The following is a 27,506-nucleotide window of genomic DNA, read 5'->3' on the forward strand; positions in this document are numbered from 1 at the left end:
GGGCAATACTGATTGATTGTATATATATATATATATATATATATATATATATATATATATATATACACACACACCAGGTCCATCACAGGTAAGTAGATCTATCGTTCACCACCAATGCAAACTGTATTCAACTGACCTGGATAGCATGCGGCAAGCATGTACAACTGCACAAGAAGATTTTGATGAATTACTCACAACCACCACGTTCGGGTCTTCTTGGAACTTTGCTTTTTATTCATATGTTATTTTCAGAATCATCACAATTTCTTATCAAGATGCATAGGGGTACGACGGTTTACATCCCAAGTAGGCAAGATCACAAATGCGTCAGCTCCAGCCTGCCGTGCTACGTTGCGGGGAACACCCTTTAATTATGCGCACAGGTGAGGAGTCTAAGCTGGGTTAAATGCACTGGTATGCTTCAAAAGTTTAACTCTTTCAGCGCTTGTTGCATTTAAATACAAATCTTATACAGTAACCCCCTGACATGCGATGGCCCCGACATATGATCAAATCGACATACGATGGCCTCTCAGAGGGGCCAGTTTTTGCTTTTCACGCACAGGTAGGTTAGCGTTAGGTCCCATGCCATTTGAGAAACCTTGGCGTTGGTGTGCGGGCTCTGGTGTGTCCTTCATATAAGGATACACTGGTGAATGTCTCAATTTTAACATCAGTGTTGAGGGATAGTTAATGTCATTGTATACATCTACCACAGTAGTGCAACAAAATTTCTGTATTAGAGAAAAAAATCTGACAGATTCCTCGTTTGAAGAAAGAGTGGACGACTGACACATCAGACGAGCGAAAAGAAATAAAAACATTGATCAGCGTTTTTTAGGAAAACCGAAAAAGACGACACAGGAATCAACAGAAAATTCATAGTCGGACACAACAACACAATCAGAAAAAGAAGATGAGATAGGAAGAAAGAAAAGAGGAAGACCAGCAAAAACAAAAGCACAGTGGAAAATATTTCACATAAAAAACTATCCGATATAGATCAAAGTCCTAAATCGCGGATTGGGTTTTGTACCGATATATGAAAATTCTAACTTTGATACTAAAATAGATTTTTATAGATTTTGAAGAAATATCCGCATGAAAATATATTTTTCTGATTGTGGGTGGTTGGATCGCATAGCGACAGGGAGTGAAATCCGAGTCACCCTACGAAAAGCCTCTTCCTTTGACCCAGAGATGAAAAATGCTTTGTTAGACGCATTTACTCAAGTAGTGGTAAATTAAATAGAGGAAAAATGGGATCAGAGAATGAATTTTAAATCAAATTTATCTAAGGAAGAGAAATATGCTCTCAGTTCGATCTGCAATGACCCGTCCCTTGTAATGAAGAAGGTGGACAAGGGAGGGGCCATTGTATTGATGAATCTCGAGTATTATATTGAAGAAGCTATATTGCAGTTATCAGATTCTAATGTATATGTAAAATTGAGAGGGGATCCAACATGGACATACAAATGGGAAATTGATGATTTCATAAGAGAAAGTGTTACGGAAGGTATTATTTCAGAAAAGTTAGCAAACACATTAATTAACGACAATCCCAGAGTACCAGTGTTTTATACTTTTCCGAGAGAGGCCTCCGGGATGTTCGATCATTTCTGGATCGGCGTCACTTCTTCAGCCTCTCTCGATTCTTGTGGATAGTTATCTACAACCTGAAATTCAAAAATTGAGTAGATGTCTGCTTGACACTCATAATTTTCTCGACAAATTAGAAAGTTGTAAATTTGCTAATGTATAGTTCCTTTGTACATTAGATGTACAAAGATTGTATGCTAACATACAACAAAAAGAGGGCATGCAATGTGTCCAAGAACTACTGACACGTAATACCCGTATAGACAATATGAAACTGAACTTTTTGATGTCCTTGTTGGATCTTGCTCTGTCTAAAAATAATTTTCGATTTAATGATGATTTTTTTTTCTCGAAGTAGGAGGACGTGGATGATGTCTTCATGCTTTGGGAAGATGATGAAAAATCACTATTAGATTTTATGGAAAAATTAAATCAGTGCCATGAGACTATCCAATTTACCTTTACATACAGTGTAGATGTTATACATTTTTTAGATGTAGAAATTCACTAAAATGGAGTCAATATTGTTACAACTTTATATAACAAACATACAGATCGAAAAAGTATGTTGCATCGTACATCATATCATGCACCCACTACTTTCAAAGGAATCCCTAAAAGTCAATTTATTAGAGCAAGAAAGAATGTCGAGTAATGATAAAGAGTATAATAAAAATAAAAGAAAAATAGTAGAAACATTTCTAGAAAAAGGATATAAAAATAGCGAAGTTGAAAAAATAGCAGAGAAAAATATTGGAAAGTATTGAGAGCAGATCCAAAGTATGGAAAATTATTTAAAGATCTACCTATGTTTGCCTTTAACCTGTTGGGGACGAAGGGCGTATCCATACGCCCGTGGGAATTTCGGTCCCCGCCGCGCGCCGGGCGAGGACCGGGCTGGGGTGACTGCTGATATCTATCAGCAGGCACCCCGTGCAAATGCCCAGGGGGGTCATTAGGCGATCGGCGCAAATCGCAAGTGAATTCACACTTGCGATTTGCGCCGATTCTGGGTCATTACGGGTCTATGGTGACCCGGTGACCCGGAATAGAAGGGGGATCGGGGGTGTCTAAGACACCCACGATCTCCCTGTAGTGATAAGAGTGAGGTGGCACGGGTGCCACCCCTCCTATTGGTGGTCTAGACGCGACCACCAATAGCAGATCTGGGGCGGGGGGGTTTACTTTCGTTTTCCCCGTCCTGCCCACCCACAATAGGCGGGGCAGAACGGGGAAAACGAAGAGGAGCGGCGCCGGAGTCCACTTACCCCTCCGGAGGCAGCGGAGCGACGGCGGGCGGCGACGGAGATCTGCGGCGGCGTGCGGCAGAAGAGGACGGCTCCCTGGATGCGACGGAAGCCGGTGAGTAGTTGCCTAGCAACATCTAGAGGGCTACAGTCTGAGACCACTATAGTGGTCTCTAGACTGTAGCCCTCCAGATGTTGCAAAACTACAACTCCCAGCATGCCCAGACAGCTGCTTGCTGTGTGGGCATGCTGGAATTTGTAGTTTTGCAACAGCTGGAGGTCTGCAGTTTAGAGACCACTGCACAGTGATCTCTATACTGCCCTCTAGATCTTGCAAAACTACAACTCCTAGCATGTCCACACCGCTGTTTGCTGTCTGGGCATGCTGGAAGTTGTAGTTTTGCAACATCTGGAGGTCCACAGTTTGGAGATCACTGTTCAGTGGTCTCTAAATTGTAGCACTCCAGATGTTGCAAAACTACAAATTCCAGCATGCCCACACAGAAAACAGCTGTCTCGGCATGCTGGGAGTTATAGTTGCATACCTCCAGCTGTTGCATAACTACATCTCCCAGCATGCCCTTCTGTGATCAGTACATGCTGGGAATTGTAGTTTTGCAACAGCTGGAGGCACACTGGTTGGAAAATAATGAGTTAGGTAACAGAACCTAACTGAAGGTTTTCCAACCAGTGTGCCTCCAGCTGTTGCAAAACTACAACTCCCAGCATGTACTGACAGACCGTGCATGCTGGGAGTTGTAGTTTTGCTACAGCTGGAGGCTCACTGGTTGGAAAATACTGAGTTAGGTAACAGAACCTAACTGAAGGTTTTCCAACCAGTGTGCCTCCAGCTGTTGCAAAACTACAACTCCCAGCATGCACGGTCTGTCAGTACATGCTGGGAGTTGTAGTTTTGCAACAGCTGGAGGCACCCCCCCATGTGAACGTACAGGGTACATTCACATGGGCGGGTTTACAGCAAGTTTCCTGCTTCAAGTATGAGCTGCGGCAAATTTTTCGCCGCAGCGCAAATTCCTAGCGGGAAACTCACCGTAACCCGCTAGTGTGACTGTACCCTAAAAACACTACACTACACTACACTAACACCTAATAAAGAGTAAAGCACTACATATACACTCCCTTACACTGCCCCCCCCCCCAATAAAAAATGAAAAACGTATTGTACGGCAGTGTTTCCAAAACGGAGCCTCCAGTTGTTGCAAAACAACAACTCCCAGCATTTCCGAACAGCCACTGACTGTCCAGGCATGCTGGGAGTTTAGCAACAGCTGGAGACACCCTGTTTGGGAATCACTGGCGTAGAATACCCCTATGTCTACCCCTATGCAATCCCTAATTTAGTCCTCAAATGCGCATGGCGCTCTCTCACTTCGGAGCCCTGCCGTATTTCAAGGAAACAATTTAGGGCCACATATGTGGTATCTCCGTACTCGGGAGAAATTACACTACAAATTTTGGGGGGATTTTTCTCCTTTTACCCCTTATGAAAAGGAAAAGTTGGGATCTACACCAGCCTGTTAGTGTAAAAAAAATTTTTTTTTACACTAACATGCTGGTGTTACCCTTTACTTTTTATTTTCACAAGAGGTAAAAGGAAAAAAAGACCCCCAAAATTTGTAATGCAATTTCTCCTGAGTACGGAAATACCCCATATGTGGGCGTAAAATACTCTGCGGGCGCATAACAAGGCTCAGGAGTGAGAGCGCACTATGTACACTTGAGGCCGAAATTGGTGATTTGCACAGGGGTGGCTGATTTTACAGCGGTTCTGACATAAACGCAAAAAAATAAATACCCACATGTGATCCCATTTTGGAAATGACACCCCTCATGTAATGTAATAAGGGGTATAGAGAGCATTTACACCCCACAGGTGACAGATTTTGGAACAGTGGTACGTGAAAATGAAAAATTTAATTTTTCCACAGCCCACTGTTCCAAAGATCTGTCAAACGCCAGTAGAGTGTAAATGCTCACTGTACCCCTTATTACATTCCGTGAGGGGTGTAGTTTCCAAAATGTGGTCACATGTGGGGGCGTCCACTGTTCTGGCACCACGGGGGGCTTTGTAAATGCACATGGCCACCGACTTCCATTCCAAACAAATTATCTCTCTAAAAGCTAAATGGCGCTCCTTCTCTTCTGAGCATTGTAGTTCGCTCGCAGTGCACTTGACATGCAAACATGGGGTATTTCCATACTCAGAAGAAATGGGGTTACAAATTTCGGGGGGGCATTTTCTCCTATTACCCTTTGTAAAAAAGTAAAATTTGGGGAAAAACCAGCATTTTAGTGAAAACATTTTTTTTTTTCATTTACACATCTGACTTTAACAAAAAGTTGTCAAACACCTGTGGGGTGTTAAGGCTCACCGTACCCCTTGTTACGTTCCTTGAGGGGTGTCGTTTCCATAATAGTTTGCTGGGGGTTTGCTGTCCTGGCACCATAGGGGCTTCCTAAATGTGACATGCCCCCCAAAAACCATTTCAGAAAAACTCACTCTCCTAAATCCCATTGTTGCTCCTTCGCTTCTGAGCCCTCTACTGCTCCCCCGCCGAACACTTGACATACACATGAGGTATTTTCTTACTCGAGAGAAATTGTTTTACAAATTTTGAGAGGATTTTTTTCCTTTTACCCCTTGTAAAAATTCAAAAACTGGGTCTACAAGAACATGCCAGTGTAAAAAATTAAGATTTTGAATTTTCTCGTTCACTTTGCTGCTATTCCTGTGAAACACCTAAAGGGTTAATACACTTACTGAATGTCATTTTGAATACTTTGAGGGGTGCAGTTTTTATAATGGGGTCATTCATGGGGTATTTCTAACCAGAAGACCCTTCAAATCCACTTCAAACCTGAACTGGTCCCTGAAAAATTCCGATTTTGAAAATTTTGCGAAAAATTGGAAAATTGATGCTGAGCTTTGAAGCCCTCTGATGTTTTCCAAAAGTAAAAACATGTAAACTTTATGATGCAAACATAAAGTAGACATATTGTATATGTGAATCAATATATAATTTATTTGGAATATCCATATTCCATATAAGCAGAGAGCTTCAAAGTTAGAAAAATGCAAAATGTTAAAATTTTTCATGAAATTTTTGCATTTTTCACCAAGAAAGGATGCAAATATCGACAAAAATTTACCAATAACATAAAGTAGAATATGTCACGAAAAAAAACAATCTCTGAATCAAATTTATAAGTAAAAGCATCCCAGAGTTATTAATGCTTAAAGTGACAGTGGTCAGATTTGCAAAAAATGCTCCCGTCCTTAGGGTCATAATGGGCTCCGTCCCAAAGGGGTTAACCTCTTAAGGACCCATGACATACCGGTACGTCATAAATCCGCTCCTGATCTATATCGCGGTGCCGCACACTATTAACCCTTTAGATGCGAAGTTCAAAGTTGAACGCCGCGTCTAAAGGGAAAGTCAAATCATGCCGGTTAGCTCAGGGAGCTTTTCGGGATCGCCGCAGCGAAATTGCAGCATCCCTAACAGCTTACATGACAGCTGAAGGATCCCTACCTGCCTCCATGCTGTCCGATTGCCGAATGACTGCTCAGTGCCTGAGATCCAGGCATGAGCAGTCAAGCGGCAGAATCATCGATCAGTGGTTTCTTATGAGAAACCACTGATCAATGTAAAAGATCAGTGTGTGCAGTGTTTTAGGTCCCTATGGGAGTTATAACACTGCAAAAAAAAGTGAAAATAAAAAAGTGAATAAACACCTCCCCTAATAAAAGTTTGAATCACCCCCCTTTTCCCTTTGAAAAAAAAAAACAGTGTAAATAAAAATAAACATATGTGGTATCGCCGCGTGCGGAAATGTCCGAATTATAAAAATATATTATTAATTAAACCACATGGTCAATGGCGTATGGGCCAAAAAAATCCAAAGTCTAAAATAGTGCATTTTGGTCACTTTTTATACAATGAAAAAAATGAATAAAAAGCAATCAATAAGTCCTATCAATGCAAAAATAGGACCGCTAAAAAATTCAGATCACGGCGCTAAAAATTAGCCCTCATACCGCCCCATAAAAATAAAAACGTTATAAGGGTCAGAAGATGACAATTTTAAACGTATACATTTTCCTGCATGTAGTTATGTTTTTTTCCAGACGTACAACAAAATCAAACCTATATAAGTAGGGTATCATTTTAATTGTATGGACCTGCAGAATAAAGAGAAGGTTTCATTTTGACCGAAAAATTTACTGTGTAGAAATGGAAGCCCCCAAAAGTTACAAACTTTTTCAATTTTGTCTCACAATGATTTTTTTTCCGTTTTTCAGTAGATTTTTGGGTAAAATGACTGATGCCATTACAAAGTAGAATTGGTGGCACAAAAAATAAGCTATCATATGGATTTTTAGGTGCAAAATTATTTTTTAAAGGTAAGGAGGAAAAAACGAAAAAGCAAAAACGGAAAAAACCTCGGGTCCTTAAGGAGTTAAAAAGGGTAAAACTATTGGAGATAGGCTTATAAGAAGTGATATTAAACCTAAAATAATTAAAAAAACTAAACTTTTTGAGTATAAAAAAGAAAGGGACATATCCATGTCTATCATGTTCCCAGTGTAATAGTATCATAAGAAGTGATTGTATATATAATTCTACAAAAGGTACTAAAATAAAAAAAACAATAGTTTTTATTCCTGTCTGAGTTCCAATATGATATACCTATTAAAAAGTCCATGCGGCAAAGCCTATGACGGACAGACTTCAAGACAAATCAAAGTGAGGATTGGTGAACATAAACCTATGATAACATGATATTCACACTTGGAACCAGAGGGAAAGAAAGAAACACAACATGGAGAAACGAGTGTAGCACAACACTTTAAACAATTTGGACAAACTACAACAGATCTCAGATGGCAGATAATAGAAGAAGTTGAAAGGAGAACAAATAAAGAAGAAAATAAAAAAGCATTATTGAGGCGTGAGGCATATTGGATTACGGAGTTAGCGACAAGCGAACCAAAAGGAATGAATGAAATGTGCAGTTATAAGGTATTCTTATGAACAGCTGAAGTTATATATAAAAAATGCCTGCCATTATACATAAGAGTTGTATTTAAATACAAGTGCTGAAAGAGTTAAACTTTTGTAACATACCAGTGTATTTAACCAAGCTTAGACTCCTCACCTGTGCGCATGATTAAGGGGTTGTTCCCCACAACGTAGCACGGCAGGCTGGAGCTGAGGCATTTGTCATCTTGCCCACATGAGTTGTGAACCATCGTACCCCTATGCATCTTGATAAGAAATTGTGATGATTCTGAAAATAACATATTAATAAAAAGCAAAGTTCCAAGAAGACCCGAACGTGGTTGTCGTAATTCATCTAAATTTTCTTGTGCAGTTGTACATGCTCGCTGCATGCTATCCAGGTCAGTTGAATATAGATGAAGAGCAATATAGCGATACATAAAATCGTGGATATTAATACATGGTGATTCAACATAGATGTATATATGAATAAATACTGTATTTATCGGCGTATAACACGCTTTTTTTAGGCTAAAAATTTAAGCCTGTGTGCGTGTTATACGCCGATACACCCCCAGGAAAGGCAGGGGGAGAGAGGCCGTCGCTGCCCGCTTCTCTCCCCCTGCCTTTCCTGGGGTCTAGAGCGCTGCTGTCGGCCCTTCTCACCCCCTGGTTATCGGCGCCGCTGCCCGTTCTGTCCCCCTGACTATCGGTGCCGGCGCCGACAGCCAGGGGGAGAGAAGGGGCAGCGGCACCCATTGCCGGCGCCGATGCCCCGTTGCCTCCCCCCATCCCCAGTGACATAATTACCTGAGTCGGGTCCGCGCTGCTGCAGGCCTCCGGCGTGCGTCCCCGGCGTCATTGCTATGCGCTGAACGGCGCGGCGCATGACGTCAGTGCGCCGCGCATAGCAACGACGCTGGGGACGCACGACAGAGGCCTGCAGCAGCGCGGACCCGACTCAGGTAATTATGCCACCGGGGATGGGGGGAGGCAATGGGTGCCGCTGCCCCTTCTCTCCCCCTGGCTGTCGGCGCCGCTTCTCTCCCCCTGGCTATCGGCGCCAGCACCGATAGTCAGGGGGACAGAACGGCAGCGGAGCCGATAACCAGGGGGTGAGAAGGGCCGACAGCAGCGCTCTAGACCCCCAGGAAAGGCAGGGGGAGAGAAGCGGGCAGCGACGGCCTCTCTCCCCCTGCCTTTCCTGGGGGTATATCGGGGTATACACGCGCACACACGCACCCATTTGGGTAAAAAACTTTTTTTACCCAAATATCCTTGGTAAAATCAGGGTGCGTGTTATATGCCGGTGCGTGGTATACCCCGATAAATACGGTATATAAATAAATACATTTATATATACAAGTAGTTTATAAAGGTGTAGTTGAAGCAGATCTATACTGAATACCCAGGGACAATTCTTAAAAATATAATTCAGTCATTTCATTTAACCCACCGGGAGACAGCGTGCAAAGAGTGAGAATCCAAAAATTCTCCCTTTTTCTTTCGATTTGGAAGTTATGTTGGAACATATATTTTCTATAGACTTGTATGGGACTTTAAATAAAAACCCTGATTCTCACAAATGGGGGTGGGTAAGGTTTAAATTACCTATCCTATGTTTGTTGTTGAGATATAAGTAACATGTGTAGAGATGAGCGAATTTACAGTAAATTCGATTCGTCACGAACTTCTCGGCTCGGCAGTTGATGACTTTTCCTGCATAAATTAGTTCAGCTTTCAGGTGCTCCGGTGGGCTGGAAAAGGTGGATACAGTCCTTGGAGACTCTTTCCTAGGACTGTATCCACCTTTTCCAGCCCACCGGAGCACCTGAAAGCTGAACTAATTTATGCAGGATAAGTCATCAACTGCCGAGCTGAGAAGTTCGTGACGAATCGAATTTACTGTAAATTCGCTCATCTCTAAACATGTGTACCAAATTTCATGTTAATATCTTTAGCCGTTTGGAAGTGATGCTGGAACATACCGTATTTATCGGGGTATACCACGCACCGGCCTATAACACGCACCCTCATTTTACCAAGGATATTTGGGTAAAAAAAGTTTTTTAAAATGAGGGTGCGTGTGTATGCATGCGTATACCCCGATACACCCCCAGGAAAGGCAGGGGAAGAGAGGCCGTCGCTGCCGGCTTCTCTCCCACTGCCTTTCCTGGGGTCTAGAGCCCTGCTGCCGCCGCTTCTCTCCCGCTGGCTATCTGCGCCGCTGCCCCTTCTCTCCCCCTCTCTGTTGGCGCCGCTGCCCCACTGCCGGCACCGCTACTCTCCCCCTGGCTATCGGCGCCGGCAATGGGGCAGCGGCACCGATAGCCAGGGGGAGAGAACGGGCAGCGGCACCGATAGCCCGGGGGAGAGAAGGGCCGGCAGCAGGGCTCTAGACCCCAGGACAGGCAGAGGCAGAGAAGCCGTCAGCGACGGCAGGTCTCTGCACCTGCCAAGCCATATCATATCCCGTCCTCATATCTCATCCTCATATCCAGACCTCATATCCTGTCCTCATATCTTGTCCTCAACACATTAATAATAGTAGACCTGATGGATCTGGAATAGTTTGGTAATAGTGTTCCAGATATGGTTAGTACTATATCTTAGTACTTCAGGAGTAGTGCCTACATAGCGCTTCACGCAATAAAAAATTTCACCCCTTTGCACTCCTTAATTAATTTACACAGAAAATGAAGTGGATTTAAGCATGTGTAAAAAAAAAGGCAAAATGTAGGGAAAAGTGCAAAATGAAGGAATATCGTAAAAAAAAAAAAAAAAATTGTAGGGTATTAAAACCCACAAAGAAAACTGCACTCCACTCTTAGTAAATCAGGGCCTTTATGTCCCCACCACAGTGAAAAAGTCTGTTTTTGAAACTCCAAAAAGAATTAAAAATGTAGACTTACTTAAGCCCATTCCCACAATGAGCATAGCAGCCTCTCCTCCTCTCCTGTGTCATCATTGGCTTTCTGCAGGCAGCACTATGTAGTAGAATGTATGTAGAATTAGGTGAATAAATAAAAACTGTGTAAAAATCTGTCTGGTTTTATCCACAGCTACCAACCACAACTCAGGTGTCATTTCTTTATGAGCTCTGGTAAAATAAAATCTGAGTTTAATCATAATATGCAGTTATATGGAGTCAAGGAAATCCTGTCTCCATATAAATCCACATGACACATTTTTTAAATATGCATTGCCAGCTTATTGTTCAGAGATGCCCCGGACCAGGTGCTCTGTGCCCAACCTGGATGTCCATGCTCATTTACACAGCAAGCCAGCACAGCTTACCAAGTGCTGGCTTACCTACAATATTTTTTGGGTTCAAAGCAGAAGAGGTTCTAGATTTTGATGCACAGTCCTGATTGTATGCAAAAATCTGGCCCCCTTTCTGATTTTTGTCTTGGGAGCCCAGTGGCACAGGCAACAATGAAATGTTTTTTTTTTTTGTTTGTATGTTTTTTCTTTTATTTGTAGGTTACTGCTTAGTTTTATATCTGGCTGGTTATTAAACATTTTTTTTTATATAACAATATGCCATTCAAAACCAAGCAGCAGCAGAAGCCTAGTAGCACTGGGATGTGAAGGGTCATTTATTTGAGCCCTTCCCACCCTAATAATATCAGCATGGTACCCCTGGTGCCAATGGGTGCCAGCGTAAAAATTGCCTTGTTTCATGGGCTAACACTAAGTCCTTGCTTAATACTTAGTGGTTTACTGGGAAAAAATCATGAGGGGTGCTAGATTTTGGTGCACAATCCAGACCATGCACCACAATCTGGTGCTGTTGTTGCTTTTTGCATAGGAGACCCTAAGGCACTTAACATTACTAAGTAATCCATGGCTGAATAAACCAGTGCAGCCTTGCCATGTCCAGAGAAATGGATTCGCGAAGTTGGGTGCAGTGCACCCAGGCTAGGGAAACTTTTACGATAAGGCTGGGTTCACATCACATTTTTGCCAAACTGTTTTCAGTCCGTTTTTCTAAAGAAAACCGTATGACAAAAAAACGGATGTAAGAGTATGGGAAAAAGTAAACCGTATGCGTTTTTAAAAGTGCATACAGTTCCGTCAGTTTTTATAGAAAAAAAAAAAAACATATGTTTTTGAAAATGTCCATTTTTAATTGGAGGGGTGTTGGGTGGAGACTTTAGGATGCAAATGCGCATGTGCAAAGTGAAAACCGTATATATTTTCCCGTATGGAACCGTATGCATGTGCGTTTCCCATTGATGTCCATGTTACGGTTGCAGTACGGTTTTTAAACCGGAGTCAAAACAGTGGTTGACCACAATTTTGTCTCCAGTTTAAAAACAGTACTGCAACCGCACTTTTATACTGTTCCATATGGGAAAACGTATACGGTTTTTACTTTGCACATGTGCATTTGCATCCTTAAGTCCCCACCCAACACCCCTCCCATTAAAGATGGACAAAATTTTCAAAAACTTATGAGTTTTTTTTCTATAAAAACAGACGGAACTGTTTGCACTTTTAAAAACAGTATACGGTTTAAAAACGCATACGGTTTACTTTTTCCCACACTGTTCCATCCGTTTTTTTGCCATACAGATTTCTTTAGAAAAACGGATTGAAAACAGTATGGCAAAAACGTGATATGAACCCAGTCTAAGGCTGGGTTCACACTACGATTTGTAACTACGGTTCCCGTATACGGCTGGGAGGACCACGTTTTTGCCTGCGGTCAGGAAACCGCATACGGCCGAAAAAGCAGCCGACCGGAGGCTGCGGTTCACTCCACAGACATGCATTAACTACGGTTCCCATATACGGCTGAGTGCGGGCGCCACGATTAAGCCCCCCCTCCTCCCAGCCGTATACGGGATCCGTAGTTACAAATCGTAGTGTGAACCCAGCCTAAGCTGGAATTTATTAAGCATCCCTAGCCTACTCCATTCTTTCTATAGAGCCCTATGTTCATTCACACTTAATGGGGGTATTCCAGGATTTTCCTTTCCTTTCTGGATGCTATCCACCCACCCACTGCTGCATAGCCATGGCCCCCTAAATAGAAACATATTACACTGTATGAAAACTTGGACTCAAACGCTGAAATCAACAATCCTGGATTACCCCTTTGAAGGGGTGATCAATTGTTAGAAAAACTTAGCTGCTTTGTTTCAGAGACAACACATTTGTCCTCAGGTTGTGTATGGTATTGCAGCTCAGTTAAAATGAAGGGTGTCAAGTTGTAATACCACACACATCCTGAAAACCGGTGTGGTGCTGTTTTTGGAAGAAAGCAATTATGTTTTTGAAATCCTGCTTAATCCCTTTAAAGGGGTACTCCAGCCCTAAGACATATTATCCCCATCCAAATGATAAGGGATAAGATGTCTGATAACGTGGGTCCTGCTGCTGGGGACCACCCGCAATCTCACATACAGCACCCACCTCTGGGAGCTGCACACTGTCAGGACTATGGGGCCAGAGTATTGTGACATCATGACCCTGCCCCCGTTTGATGTCACGCCCCGCCCCCACAGTGCAAGTCTATAGGAGGGGACGTCACGCCCCCTCCCATACACTTGCATTGCGGGGGCGGGGAGTGACACCACACAGGAGTTGAGTACCCCTTTAAGAACTTTTTGAGAATGAGATAGATAGATAGCCATGCCTTGTTTTCAAATTACTTTCCTTTTGTCAGCTAGTTTATATTGTTGAAACATTATTCATCTGCCTGCATGATATTTCTTCTTTAGACAGGAAACAATTTCACAACATGATTGTCTCCTGTACTGGAGTAGCACTTAAGTGAGTTAGGTCTTGTAGATGCATGGCCTGTAATGGCGTCTGGCACAACTTAGTGCATTTTAATTACATGTATTACTTATGAAGTATATTTAATGAACTAAAGTAGCTTGAGCAACCTTCTTTTTAATTTTTTATTTTGCTTGAGTCATCATTTGGCTTGAGCCCAATCAAGAAAGCAATTAACAGAGCTTCAGAATGCCAAGAGGAAAAGTCAGGGATAACATAGCCTCCAAAACATTTATTAGCACTTTACTGGTATTGATGTCAGACCCTCATGTAGTCATTTTTCTTGAAGTTTGATGATACATTTGTCTAAGCCTGTGAACAGTCATTTATTAAAAATTGTATTCTTATTCCAATTTGCTGTGCCATGCTAGATGACATCTCCAGCTACTCCTAAATTCATGACACGTTTTGATTAGTGTTGAGCGGCATAGGCCATATTCGAATTCGCGAATATATGGATGAATATTCGCGAATATTCGCATATTCGTAATATTCCCGTTTTATTTTCGCATATGCGAATATTCGCGTGTGCGAAAATTTGCATATACGAAAATTTGCATATACAAAAATTAGCATAGATGAAATTCGCATATGTGAAAATTAGCATGTGCACATTTTCGCATACGCGAAAAATCGCACGCCAGTCTCACACAGTAATATTAGAGCCTTCTTACACCACATAAGCTGGAAGCAGAGAGGGGTGATCACTGTGATGTGTACTGTGAAAAAAAAAACAAAAAAACCCAATATTCGTAATTACGAATATATAGCGCTATATTCGCGAATATTCGCGAATTCGCGAATATGTGATATTCGCGAATAAAATTCGAATTGCGAATATTCGCGAGCAACACTAGTTTTGATCAAAAAGTGCGCTAAGAGCCTCCATTTTTGACCAAGAGTGCTGCTGCAACCTTCTTTTTTGTATAAATTCTTTAAATATGTTTAGTGTCAGACCCTCTGAGGAATATGCATTATTTTTTTTTATGCATGTATTTTGGTTATTTATTTATTTAAAGTATTTAATTTTTATAGTGGACATAGAAATCCTGAGGCTGTTTCCACTTGTTTCTTTTCTTTTTCTGGCAGTTTTTGGAAAATTGCCACTGCAGTTTTTGAGCCAAAGCCAGAATAGATACACATGTGCAGTTTACTCGCACATCGCGGCAGCTCTCGGACTAGCTCATAAAGCAGGGGGATTGGCTGCGATGTGCGCAAGTATACTGCGCATGCGCGGCAACTTGCACATCACTTCAGTGTGTCTGCTCCTAGCGGCATATTGCTGCTCCGAGCAGGCACATGTGAAGGCACTATACATCGGTCCTTCAGCGGCGTATCCACAGCCTAAAATACGCTGTGGATCCGCTCATGTGAACATACCATAAGCCAGTTTTTTTTAGTCTATAGGTGTTAACTGCAGACTATAGGCAGCACCTTCTAGTAGAGATGAGCGAATTTAGAGTAAATTCGATTCGTCACAAACTTCTCGGCTCAGCAGTTGATGACTTATCCTGAAAAAATTAGTATAGCTTTCAGGTGTTCCGGTGGGCTGGAAAAGGTGGATACAGTCCTAGGAAGGAGTCTCCTAGGACTGTATCCACCTTTTCCAGCCCACGGGAGCACCTGAAAGCTGAACTCATTTATGCAGGAAAAGTCATCAACTGCCGAGCCGAGAAGTTCGTGATGAATCGAATTTACTGTAAATTCGCTCATCTCTATCTTCTAGGTATGGATCTGGCTTAGTTTCAGAGCTTGGAAGGGGATGATTACTTGGCCTCTTATCTCCTACGGGGATGTCACGCCCCCTCCCGTCGGCTTGCATTGAGGGGCGGAGCGTGACGTCACACGGAGGCGGGGGCGTGATGTCACACGCCGCCGACCCTGCGGTCGCCGGTAATCAGTCCCGGAGCTCTGGGCACTGATTACAAACGGGGTGCCACGTGCATGATCACGGGCGTCCCCAGCGGCGGGACTCCCGCGATCAGGCATCTTATCCCCTATCCTTTGGATAGGGGATAAGATGTGGAAGCACCGGAGTACCCCTTTAAAGTTAGTTTGTAACAGTCATGTTAACACAGATGCACATTAGGGCCTGCTCACTAGGCAGTTGTGTTTATAGCTTTAGACTACCAGATGGAGGCCAAAAAGGTGTCTTCTCAGCCTCCTTTTTCCTCCTTCAAAGTCTTTGGTCAAAATAGACTGTGGCATGTGCTGAAATGTATACATTTTAAAAGGGTATCTTATAGGTGATAGATAACACTGTGTGGCATCTGTCACTGGCATCCATAAAATGTATACAATATATCATAAACTTTTCATGACAAATGTTTTAAATGCATGACAGTGTCATCCATTAAAGGAAATCTGTCATCAGAATCACCCGCACTAAACCTGTTACACAGGCTTGTAGTGCGGGTGATCCTGATTAAAACGCTCCTTACCTGGTTAAAAATGGTTTAGCGCTTCTTAAGATATCTATATTTTTAGTTTTCTGTTATTCCCTGGCTTGGGACTCAGTGGGAGGTGTTATCATCTGGGACTCGGCCACACGTCATTCTAGCTGGGCGGAGCTGCCGCCCGGCTCATGAATATTCATGAATTTATCCTCCTGGTCTAATTCTTCTTTCTCGGTCTAAGTTCATGAATATTCATGAGCCGGGCGGCAGCTCCGCCCAGCTAGAATGACGTGTGGCCGAGTCCCAGATGATAAGACCTCCCACTGAGTCCCAAGCCAGGGAATAACAGAAAACTAAAAATAAAGATATCTGAAGAAGCGCTGAACCATTTTTAACCAGGTAAGGAGCGTTTTAATCAGGATCACCCGCACTACAAGCCTGTGTAACAGGTTTAGTGCGGGTGATTCTGATGACAGATTTCCTTTAACTTAAGGCTTAAATAGTATCATTTAAAAAGATACAACAAGAGAAGTTATTGGAAAAACTCATGGTGGGAGATTTATCAAAACCTGTGCAAAGGAAAAGTTCCCCAGTTGCCCAAAGCAAACAATCATATTGCTTCTTTCATTTTGCAGAGGCCTTGTTAAAAATGAAAGAAGTGATCTGATTGGACTTTTCCTCTGGACAGGTTTTGATAAATCTCCCCCATGGTGTGTACTTTAAATGAATACCATTATAACCTATGGGTGATAGATGCCACTATTGAGTATCTGCTACATCTTTCATTCAATGTAAGTGCATATGCAAGGGGCATCACATGATACAAAGTGTAAACAAAAGACATGATGTGAAAATGGGACTTCACCCCTTCACCCCTTCCCGTAAATGGATGTATATTTACGTCCACTGCTGGCTCCCACTGTATGACGCGTGCTCAGCAGGTGAGCGCGCATTATACCCAATGGTATCGCCAATCGGGCTGATATCCGGTATTAACCGTTTAGACGCCGTGATCAATGTTGATCGAGGTGTCTAAAACGGGAGATTGCCATTGCTGGTTAGCTCAGTGGGCTGTTCGGGACCGGTGCGGTGAAATTGCGGCATCCCAAACAGCGGGGACAGTGGGAGGGTGCTCACCTTTCTCCCCACTGTCCGATCATCACTCCATTGATCCAAGCCTGAGAACCAGGCTTGAGCAATCGAGCACAGATAATACTGATCAATGCTAAGCTATGGAATAGCATTGTTCAGTGTACTGTATGCAATCAAAATATTGCATGTCAGTCACCTGTGGGGAAAAAAAAGTGTAAAAAAAGTTAAAAAAAAAGTTAATAAATTTGATTTAACCCCTTCAGTAAGAAAAGTTTGAATCAACCACTTTTCCCATTTAAGAAAAGCATTTATGTGGGGGGTGGACCCTGACCGCAGAGCTGGATGGCCGCTTGAAAAGCAGCTCTCCCCAGCCGAGACATAAACTTGCATAAAAGTGCCATTTCCACCTCGCTCATGGGCAATAAAGACAAGAACCAGACGGGGATACTCCTGGCTCGTCAAGAGCGCAAAAAAGTCAATCTGACGTCGGCGCCAGCAAGTGAGGCAGAGCGGGAGGATGAATCAGATGTTGACAACTTATTGGGCGCCCGCATAGACTCGGATGGTGAGGACACCCAAATCTCCTTCACACGCTCAGTGATAAAGAAAACGGTTTACCAGGCAGTGGCTAAAGCACCACAAGGTGCACTGATCCCGGTGGTCCATGAATTGACAGAAATCAAGGCAGATGTCCGACACACTGCACTGAAGTTTTGGAGGACGCCATTACCGAAACTGTCGTTCTGTGATACTGCGTCGCACCAGTTGAGGCACCAAGAAGATCAGCTTAATAGGGCTTTCCTGCTTTTGGAGTACCAAGAAAATCGCAGCAGATTGAAAAATGTCAGAATAAATGGAGTACCTGAATCCTATGCTGCAGAATCCCTACCCTCAGTGACCCCCCAGATTTTCACCTCCTTCCTTGGTGAGGAGAGGGCAGCATCCATTTTCATAGAAAGAGTTCACTGAGCGCTGTGCACAAAGTCTCCTCCAACAGATCCACCCCACGATGGGATATGCGACCTGTTTTGTCTGCTAACAGGGAGTCCGAGGCAGTCCATTTTGAAGGTCAACCATTACAACTGTTTCAAGACATCTCGCCTGCTACTCACTTGGCTTCTCGGTGCTGAAATAAGGAAAACGTCTGGCTGTACATTCACTGGATGATCTTAAGAAACATTGTGACTTCCTAAACATGCCACCGATGGAGTTTCCGTCATGGCTGCCGGTACAGATGAGTCATTGGCTACCTACACTATCCAAGATGGCGGCTTGGTCTAAAGCAGCTTAGAAGACCCAATGGATAACAGCCACAGAGCCGACCTGAGGTTACTTCCATGTCTATGGGATTCTACTTAAGGGCTTCTATGCTCTCCTTGATCTTACTACCAGGTAACGTTACCCCTGTTCATTCAGTTTGATGACTTTTATTTTTGTGCACATTACCCTTGCTCATATGGACAATTTGTTCACCCATTTGTTCCCCTCCACCCCCACCCCCTCACCCCCCCTTTTTTTTCATCTCTATACATATACTACTCACAGCCATCTTTTGCCCCACCTACATGCATGACTTATGGATTTACCTCTCTACAATTACTCTTTCCTCATGTGCTGTCCAATTTCATGTCCTGTAGGCCTTGTATTTACTTGGGGTTTATTGCTCCCCCCTACGTCGGACAGCTCTCTTGTTTGGACTTTAGGGCTCCACATCTGATAGCACACATTACCAGCATCTCGGATTCCTGGAGACTCGGAGGTGACATGATAAACGAGGTTCAAGGGGCCACTACTGCCCATTGGTTGTTGCCTTATTACTGTGCTCACTGTTTATCTCACTGTGCTTGCTCTATTTAAACATATGTGTTTTCTTCTGAAATGTTACAGCTGGGGAGTAATGTATAGTATTGTACTTGCCTTCCTTCCCAGCCATCCCATTTCACCCCCCTTTCTTTTCGACATTCTTGTCCCCACCCCCCTTTTTCATAGTAACCACTCATCCACCTTACTTCCTTACCCATATTCCTCTCCCCCTTCTACCTATACCATACAAACAATATTAGTATTATAGGTGTTTAGGGCTCACCACTGTTATTATTATTACTAAAATGCTGATGCTCCTTTGGAAATACTGCCGCGCCCCATTTAAGTGAATTTTATCTTACGTAGAATTTTTCTTGTATTCTTGTCTTGTGTCTTTTCTCCCAAGTTAGATGTCTTCATTATTTGTTGATTTTCTGATCTTTCTCTTCTCTACCGCTTACCCTTAATCTTCTTTTCATCTGATACTTTCCTTTCCTTTTTCTAGGTTCGCTCTCTCTTCACTCTTACTTTTGGTCCGGTCCCTGCCCTTTCTCATACTCTCATTTCCCTCTTATTAGGTCTCTACCTACCTCTCCCACCCTCCTGTCTCCATCTCATAGGCTATATATAGGATGTTTTGATTGCTTGAGCAGGAATTTCGGGCCCGGCCCCGGACTAGTGACGTTGCCTTGACGACGAAGCACAGGGATGTTGCGCATGAACATCCCTGTGCTTCGTTGTCAAGGCAACTTCACTAGTCCGGTGCTGGGCCCGAAGCGCGGAGAAGAGCCCCCCCCCCGGTGAAGATGGACAGCCCGGAACGACTATCCCTCCCCACCGGACGGTCCCTGCAGCACAGATGGCCCGGACCAGCTCACCCTTCCTTCCCACCGAGGGTAGGTGAGTACAAAACTAAAGAGGGGGGGGAGGGGGGTCTGGATGATGACAAAGGCCGCAGTGGTCTTCAACCTGCTGACCTCCAGATGTTTCAAAACTACAACTCCCAGCATGCCAAGACAGCCAACTTCAGCCTTCTCCCCAGGGCTTGAGGAGGACATGGGCAAACATGGGCTAACCTCAGCTGGCTTTTCAGCAGCTACCCCCAGTCCACCATTCTCTCCAACCCCAGCACCCCCATCTGTCCCAATGGACATGTACCGTGGGACAAAAAAGTCTTAAGTGAGCCAAAAAAAAAATAAAAAATCGTGCAAGTTCTCCCACTTAAAAAGAGGTGAGAGGCCTGTCATTTTCGTCATAGCTATACCTCAACTATGAGAGACATAATGACAAAAAAAATCCTTAAAATCACTGTCTGATTTTAAAATAATTTATTTGCAAATGATGGGGAAAAATAAGTATTTGGTCAATAACAAACGTTCATCTCAATACTTTGTTATGTACCCTTTGTTGGCAATGACAGACGTCAAACGTTTTCTGTAAGTCTTCACAAGGTTTTCACACACTGCTGCTGGTATTTTGGCCCATTCCTCCATACAGATCTCCTCTAGGGCAGTGATGTTTTGGGCTGTTGCTGGGCAACACAGACTTTCAACTCCCTCCAAAGGTTTTCTACGGGGTTGAGATCTGGAGACTGGTTAGGCCACTCCAGGACCTTGAAATTCTTCTTATGAAGCCATTTCTTCGTTGCCCGGGCGGTGTGTTTGGGATCATTGTCAAGTTGAAAGACCCATCCTTGTTTCATCTTCGATGCCCTTGCTGATGGAAGGAGGCTTTCACTCAAAATCTCACGATACATGGCCCCATTCACTCTTTCCTTTACACAGATCAGTCGCCCTGGTCCCTTTGCTGAAAAACATCCTCAAAGCATGAGGTTTCCACCCCCATGCTTCACAGTAGGTATGGTATTTTTTGGATGCAACTCAGCATTCTTTCTCCTCCAAACACGACGAGTTGAGTTTTTACTAAAAAGTTCTACTTTGGTTTCATCTGACCATATGCCATTATCCCAATCCTCTTCTGCATCATCCAAATGCTCTCTAGCAAACTTCAGATGGGCCTGGACATGTACTGGCTTAAGCAGGGGGAGATGTCTGGCACTGCATGATTTGAGTCCCTGGTGGCAGAGTGTTACTGATGGTAGCCTATGTTACTTTGGTCCCCACTCTCTGCAAGTCATTGACTAGGTCCCCCCCTGTGGTTCTGGGATTTTTGTTCACTGTTCTTGTGATCATTTTGACACCACAGGGTGAGATCTTGCATGGAGCCCCAGATCAAGGGAGATTATCAGTGGTCTTGGATGTTTTCCATTTTCTAATAATTGCTCTCACAGTTGATTTCTTCACACCAAGCTGCTTGCCAATGCCTATTGCAGATTCAGTCTTTCAAGCCTGGTGCAGGTCTACAATTTTGTTTCCTGTGTCCTTCGACAGCTCTTTGGTCTTGGCCATAATGAAGTCTGGAGTGTGACTGTTTGAGGTTATGGACAGGTATCTTTGATACTGATAACAAGTTCAAACCGGTGCCATTAATACAGGTAACGAGTGGAGGACAGAGGAGACTCTTAAAGAAGAAGTTACAGGTCTGTGAGAGCCCGAAATCTTGCTTGTTTGTAGATGACAAATACTTATTTTTCACCATAATTTGCAAATAAATTCTTTAAAAATCAGACAATGTGATTTTATGGATTTTTCTTTCTCATGACTCATAAGTGAGGTGTACCTATAAGGAAAATTACAGGCCTCTCATCTTTTTAAGTGGGAGAACTTGCACAATTGGTGGCTGACTGAATACTTTTTTGCCCCACTGTACCTGAGGGTAGTCCGTGAAATGGACAGGTTTTCCTGGGAGAACAGGCACATTGCAAGGGAGCTGAGAAGGTGTCTCGACCACCGCACGAAGCGGCGGCTGACACGCCCCCTCAATACAACTCTATGGCAGAGCCGGAGCTCTGCTTTCAGCAATCTCCGGCTCTGCCATAGAGTTATATTGAGGGGATGTGTCAGCCGCCGCTTCGTGCGCTGGTCGACACATTCCCTTCCCGTGGGCTGCCAGGGCCCCGTTCAGGAGTTTGTGGGGACCCCCAGTGGTCAGAACCCCGCAATCTGAAACGTATCCCCTATCCTTAAGATAGGGGATACATTTTTCAGCACTGGACTACTCATTTGAGGTACTATAGCTTTACATTACACTGTGGCTTTTAATATGTTCCTGGAATCTGTGCTCTCTGATAGTAATCAGTCACAGAAAGCTTATTCTAAACGTAAGAATAAGACACATAGGGAGAAACAACCACAAGCTAAACGCTATCCAACACAGCGCCCAAGCGCTCAGTATAGCAGTAACCCTCAACATCAGGTGACATGTTCCAACCCTTTCTCAAATGCTTTTCCAGCACCAAATGTGCCTCCAATAGGCAGCTCGGTCGCCATGTTTGGCACTTTGCCACCAGCATCTGGCTCGGCATCTACCTCTGCCTCATTACCAGTAGTTGGCGCACCTACTCAGGTACATCAGGCACCATTGCCACAGAGGAGAACTACTATTACCAATTTTTTCCTACCTCACAAGCATCCAATCTAGGTACTCAAATGCCGAACAGCAACATACCTACTCCTATGACTTTTTTAGGACTCCCTACGGGGACACTACCCACAACCACATGATACGGCACAATGACTGTAGGGACTTGCCGCATGATGGAGCGACAAGTGACCTACAAGTCATCAACCTGTCCTCACATGATCTTAGTCCAGCCGAAACCTCACTGTTGAGAAGAGGTCTATCCTTTACCCCCATTCCGAAGTTCAATCTCTTTACATGGGTCACTGATATCAATTTGTTTGCGCGGAAGGTTGCGCTACATAAATGGCACACCATACCAGAAAATGATCACAGGGCACAAGTGCAACGTGACGAAAGGGTGTTAGAAGACTTGGAACAACTCTGGCATGAAGGTGAGGGTGCTGCTATGAGATTTGAGGCACCCTATACAGAATTTAAACCCAAATCCAAGATGACACCACTCTTTTCTCAATTTCCTAACATTGAAATTTTTGTTGATATCGTGACCCAGGAATTGGGTACTATTAGACCCAAGAAAGGCCTTATTGGCTCCAACCTAGATAGGGATGAACAGGTGGCCCTCAACGCATTATGGGCCAACCCGTCACTGGTTATCAAACCCAGTGACAAGGGTGGTAACGTGGTACTCATGGACAAACAAAATTATGTAGACATGGTGATGGTGTTGCTGTCGGACCGCACCAAATATGAAGTACTTGACGCTGACCCCACCAATGTCTACCTACAAGATTATAGGAAATTGCTTCTGTCTGCCAAAAGCAAAGGTCTCCTTTCAGAAGACGAATTTAAGTTTATATTCGATGCTCACCCAACCACTGCAACGTTTTACGCTCTCCCGAAAACACATAAAAATACGAGCCCCATTCGTGGGAGGCCGATAGTTTCGGGAAATGATTGCCTTACACAAGGTGGTAGCTTGTATCTGGATAGAGTGTTGGCACCTTTTGTCACCTCACTGCCTTCCTATCTCAAAGACACCAAAGACACTGTACTTAAACTTTCAGAAATCACTGTCACTGATTCCACTGTACTCACTAGTCTTGATGTTGAAAGTCTGTATAGCAACATCCGGCACAATTTAGGTCTCTTGGCAGTTTCACAATTTTTGGCTACTAAAAGCACTGTCTTCCACGAACACAATACTTTTACTTTGTCACTTTTAGAATTTATTCTCACCCACAATTATTTTCTTTTCAATGGCACCTACTATCACCAAACACAGGGCACCGCTATGGGGGCTTCTTGTGCACCAAATTATGCAAATATTTTTTTAGGGTGGTGGGAGAACACAGTTGTTTTTGTTGATGAATTTAGTCGTTACACACAGCACATTTTGTTTTGGGGACGTTACATCGATGACGTCCTCATTTTATGGGATGGGTCACGAGCACTTTTTGATAATTTCGTCTCTACCTTGAATACCAATGAGATTGGGATGACCTTTACTGCCGAATATGGCGGCCGTACCATCAACTTTCTAGATTTGACAATCTATGTGGACAGCGACAACCGTATCCAAACGGATATATTCAGAAAGCCGACCTCCACGAACTCCCTATTGCACTGGGACAGCTGGCACCCGGATCCTCTCAAGAGGAGTATTCCCGTGGGCCAGTACCTCAGGGCAAGGAGGAATTGTTCTGAAGAGGCTAGCTTCCAAAGGGAAAGCAACAACTTGTATCAGCGGTTCCGACAGCGGGGCTACCCTCGAAAGCATCTTAAACGAGCATATAGAAGGGCAGTTGAACAGGATAGGGATACCCTTCTGGGCCCATCCAAACAAGGAGAGACTCAGAAGAAGGTGAGATGCATTGGTACCTATGATGGGTACACCAACCAGGTTATGGCCATCTTACGCCGTCATTGGCATCTGTTATCCAGGGATCAAGACATAGCCCTGGTAGTGGGGATGCGACCAAGTCTGACATACAGACGGGGCCCTAGCCTTCGCGATCAGCTAGTGCATAGTCATCTTCAGATGGAGGAGGGTCCTTCTACTTGGCTCCAGAATAGGACAGTGGGTTCCTATCCCTGTGGTCATTGTAAGTTCTGTGACCTGATCCCAAGAACCAAGAAGCTGGTAAATCCAGTTGATCAGAGAGAGTATGATATACGACAGTTTATCAACTGCGGCTCGCGGAATGTGGTATATGTAGCCAGATGCAGCTGTCCGAAGCTATATGTGGGTAAAACCACACAAGAATTACGCAGACGCATGTCTCAGCATCTAAGTAACATACGGACTATGGCCGATACTCCACTTGCCAGACACGTCCAGAGCATACATCAGGGACGAATACAGGATCTTCATTTTTATGGATTGTGCCACTTAAAATTAGGCCCCCGTAAGGGCAACATTGACGTTCGCCTCCTCCGCGAAGAAGCAAAATGGATTTTTCTTCTTAAAAGTAAGGCACCGTTGGGCCTTAACGAAGGATTCTCATTTGCAGCCTTCTTATAAAATATCATCATGTGATAATAACAAACATTCAGCTGCCTGCTGTCTTTATCATTGCATTATCTTACATTTTTTGCATCCCACCATTAACTATTATTTACTATGTGACCACAACTGACACAATTGTCAGTCAACATGAATAACACGAACACGAACCTTTAGTACCTATACTTACCTTAATGATCTTAGTATATCTTATGTATCTATACTCACCTTAGTTAATTTAATTTTTTTCACAAGAAGTCTATACCTTATGATTATCGTCATGATAGACATACCACCTTCACAAGTAGTATCATTGATGATTATCGCCATAATAGATACACTACCACTTTATACTACACGTATGAACCAGTACTTAATACCATACATCTTTAATACCTCTGCTCTTTAATTAATATACCTTAGCCACATTTTTTTCTCATGGTTCATTTATGGTATCTATGGCCGTAGTGGTAACTAAGTGGTTGAATGGACCACATATTGAGTCGGGTGATATCCACACATAGGCGCTGTCATCCAGCGGTCTGAGTCTAAGTCCGGAAACATGCGCAGTATGGCGCCGAGTTCGGCGCACGCGCAATGGACTAGTATTCAGCGCTGCTAACCACGCAGGCGCGGCGAACTCTCGCGCGAGGCGAGATCCGGTCACACAGTGATGACGTCTGTTGAGAGACTCCCACCTTGGTCTTACGTCATAAATACAGGTATTAGGATAGGTACGTAGGTAGGGTCTTGACCCGGAAGGGTTCCGGTTCGGCTTCTAGCATTGGCTGGGGCGTCAAGGGTCCGTTATAGGTCTCCTGATTGGATTAGGAGACCGCTCCATTAATGATGATGAGTGACACCAGCTTATAAATAGCCCCGCCGATGTTTGGGTCACATTGTAGCCACATTACCTCTTGATAACGCTGTCTCAACAGCGAAACATGTCGGGGGTGGCTGTGCTTATATTTTAAGTCGCACGTCATAGTGTTGCCATTGCGGCAGGCTGCAGCGCCGCTAAAACAGTTACATTATCAGATAGGGGGTCCCCCACTGGTTATTTCTCACTGTTCTAGCAACACTCTGACATTTATTTTTAATCAATTGAGTGGGAATATTTTATTACACTATTAAAAGTTATATTTTAGGGGACTTATTAAGAGGGGAGTTAGTGACTCCTGGGCTTCGGCCCTGGGGTTTGTAGTTATTGTGTCTTAGGACCCCTCATTCCCCCGTTTGGTTTTTTTTTGAGTTTGAGGAATCTGTGCTCCATTCAATAGGGGTCCCTTCAGTGTCAGACATGTTACCACATAAATGAAATTCCATGTTGTACATCCACTTCAAGGTCAAGAAATGTAATTACTAAATCCTGAAATAAAGAGAAATGTATAAATTAAATAGAAATTATTATTATTATTATTATTATTAATGTAATGTTAAGAGGCTAAGGGGAAAATTGACAGACCCCTAACCTGTTTGAAGGTGCTGTTAAGCTGTTCACTTTCTTAACTTTTCCAACCAACTGATAACAACTGATTGACCAACATTCCAACTTGTAACCATAAACACTTTTAAACTTAAATTGGAGATGAAACTCGTATCTAAATAGTGTCAAAGATTAGGGCAGGGTATCCCAGCTTAGGCAAGTTCAATTTCAGGAACGTCATCTGCTCCATGAGCTGAGGGGCCAATTGTGAACGTTGTGGGCAGAGAATGTTTCCAGTCACTGAAAATACAGTTGACTTTGTACAGTGGTTGGGGGGCAGGATAGGAGCTCCTGGGCCCTTCTTTCATCCAAATACTTGAGAGCATCAGCTGTAGGCAATAGATGGGGTTAAGACAGATAACTTTTGACAGTCTCTGCAACCTTATCTCTGGGTATCAATGAGGGTCTAGTGTGTTCAACCAAGGTTTCCAATGTTTCAGCCCAAAAGTCAGCAGCTCTTGATGAGTGTCCAGCAATGTTGGTGATTGGTGATGATGACATTGCAGCAGGCTCATCCTCCTCTTCTTCATCATCATCATCGTCCCTCTCTGACGGCACAACCAATTGTCTTTGCCTGTCACACACCCTGTCAGTTAATTTATCTCTCCAGCTGGCTAGGGAATTGGCTTGGAGTGCCATTTTGCCCTTAATTCGCGAGTCACACATGGTGGCAAGCATTAATTCAGGGCAAGCATTGGTGAGCTCTTTGATTCTCCTATTTAATTGGCCATGAATTCTCCTGACAAGTTTAGCAACGTTAGGTAATGGATAACCTCCAGGCAAGTTTTCTCTGTGGTTGAGGATGGCATCCATTTTGTTGACAAGATGGGAAAAGAGGGGATGACTTGAGCCAAGCTTGCATTTTCTTGGCTTAAGTTTTCTGTGACTGCACGAAAGGGACTTAGTACAGTCACCACCTGAGCAATTATTTTCCACTCCTCCCTGCTGTAATGTGGTCACACCGATGACATGCTCATGTGACATTGCATGAATTGCCTTTTGTTTTTCCAGGATTCTTTCTAGCATTTCCATGGTTGAATTCCACCTGGTGCTTACTTCTTGCTTTAGGCGGTATTGAGGAAG

Source organism: Hyla sarda, chromosome 2, assembly GCF_029499605.1.
Source record: "Hyla sarda isolate aHylSar1 chromosome 2, aHylSar1.hap1, whole genome shotgun sequence".
Lineage (NCBI taxonomy): Eukaryota > Metazoa > Chordata > Amphibia > Anura > Hylidae > Hyla > Hyla sarda.